Source organism: Capsicum annuum, chromosome 1, assembly GCF_002878395.1.
Source record: "Capsicum annuum cultivar UCD-10X-F1 chromosome 1, UCD10Xv1.1, whole genome shotgun sequence".
In the NCBI taxonomy this organism is placed as follows: domain Eukaryota; kingdom Viridiplantae; phylum Streptophyta; class Magnoliopsida; order Solanales; family Solanaceae; genus Capsicum; species Capsicum annuum.
Genome location: NC_061111.1, coordinates 29,450,162 through 29,452,420, shown reverse-complemented (window position 1 = coordinate 29,452,420; position 2,259 = coordinate 29,450,162). Strand labels below are relative to the sequence as shown.

General features: G+C 33.4%; 1 pseudogene; it reads right to left on the bottom strand.

Annotated features, from left to right (window-relative positions):
* Positions 1-641: 641 nt before the first annotated feature.
* On the bottom strand, positions 642-1,494 carry LOC124897537 (annotated as a pseudogene).
* Positions 1,495-2,259: the final 765 nt, after the last annotated feature.

Below are 2,259 nucleotides of genomic sequence, written 5' to 3'. Positions count from 1 at the left end.
TGTATACACGTATATATATTTTATAAATTAGTATATAACTATATATATATATATATATATTGTAATGTATATATATTATAGTATATTTTATTTAAAGTAGTACATATACATTGAATGGTGCGTATATATGTGTATATATCTTCTATAGATGTGGATATTTAACGTATACATGTGTATATGTTTTATAAATTAGTATATAACTATATATATATATATATATATATATATATATTGTAATGTATATATATTGTAGTATATTTTATTTAAACTTTAAAGTAGTACATATATATTAAATGGTGCTTATATATGTGTAATTGTGTATATGTGTATATGTTTTTTAAATTCTAATGTAGTATATACTATATATATAGTGTATATATATTGTTTAACGTATTTATAATGTATATTGAAAAAAAGTTTTTTTTTATATTTTGATCGGGTTTGACCGGTTTTTTAATCGGGTTTGACCGGGTTTAGGTGGGTTTGACCGGGTTGAGTTAAGTGGGCCGGGTTAGGGTTGTTTTTATAAATTTTACTGTTGAGCCTGGCCCGGCCCTCTTAATCCCAACCCGGCCCCCCACAACCCGGTTATTTTTGACGGGCCGGTTTCGGGTTGGCCCGGCCCGGCCCACTTGACAGCCTTAATCAGAAGCATCGAGGTCTATGGTAGTGAACCCTAAGTCGACAACATTAGGAGGAAAATGATTTTGGTTGCGATTGGGATCGTACAATGGTGAATTAACAACATTGTACAAAGATGGCAATTGCATGCCAACTTGACTGTCATAGTTCCAAAATGGCAAAGCAAATGTATCATCACCAATTAATGAACCAAGAATTCTTTCGAAGAAGTATAAGTACCATCGATGGAAAGGGAAAAATAGGCACGAGAAATGAACTTAATGGTACACCGGGAAAACCTAATTCCTTGTAACCAGTGTTGCAATAAGCACAATGGATATTGGCTTGTTGCATGAAGTTCAATGGATCATCTTTGTCCAATGATTTCATTTTTTGAATGGCAGTGGAATATTTGGTTATGTATTCTCGCGTCACATTATGTGCAGATGGTCTAATTGTGACTTTAGACACATTAGGAAGTTTGTAAGTAGGGATATTACTAAGGTCTTTTGGGAGTGGTGGACAACAAGTGAAGGGTACTGGTGAACCATCAGGAAGGCTAGATGAGCTACATGATGAAAGGTCAGGGGGTGGTACTGGTGCCCCTAAGGCAAATGGCTCGTTGGCTATACCGATAAGATTAGCTGCCCCATAGAGCCCTCCTAGACCAAGGAGGACATTTCGCCTATCAAGTTTCCCTAGGAAATATTTTCCTTCATTGTCATAATTGATAGTGCTGTTTTTTATTTCACAATGCACCTTAAAGTTATTGACGTGTTTTGCACGGACGAAAGTTCGGGATGGTGATTGAGAAAATTTGGAAGGGGATAAGGAAATGGTAGTGCATGAAGTTACAAGAAAATGTGAAGCCATAGCTCTATCTTGTATTTGATATTGCGGGTTGTTTCATGCTAATTGTCTTGTTCGATGAGCTTTTTATATGGTAGGATACGGATTAAAGTGCGGAAGAAGCAAATTAGCTCGCAAGTTAGAGCAATTTCTGAGTGTTTAAATATTGCAAGATGTTGATCAATTGCTAATTGAAAAATTGGAGTTGGAGGTTTGAATTTAATTAGAGCAATTTCTAACTGTTTAAATATTGCAAGATGTATGTTGATCAATTGCCAATTGAAATATTGGAGTTGGAGGTTTGAAGACTTTACTGAGAGCAGAAAACCTGGTTCGTTGCTTGTCAACTTTAGAGCGTTGGATCATTAAAAATGAAGAATTTAAGTAACTAAACAAGTTGAAGAACTTCATTAATTAATTAACAATAATGATTAAAAGTATAATTTCAACTTCATTAATTAATTAACAATAATGATTAAAAGTATAATTTCTGGCCTATAACTTAGTTCTTACTCCTAGGAATTGTGTGAATTTTTGCCATGTATAGACTTTTATACCTTTCTTTCTAAGGAATTGTGGAGGAATAAAGTTAATATGGGATATATGAACTTCAATTCCGAACAAATATCAAAGTGATAATGGTATCACCTTTATTGCGAGCTTCACAGCCCAGTTATTAGTCGTTCTCTATTCCTATCTGAATTATTGTCATATATGTATTAAAAATTAAAAACACAATTTGTTAATAGATGACGATAGTTCAACTAAGAAATATCGAGGTATGTTTTA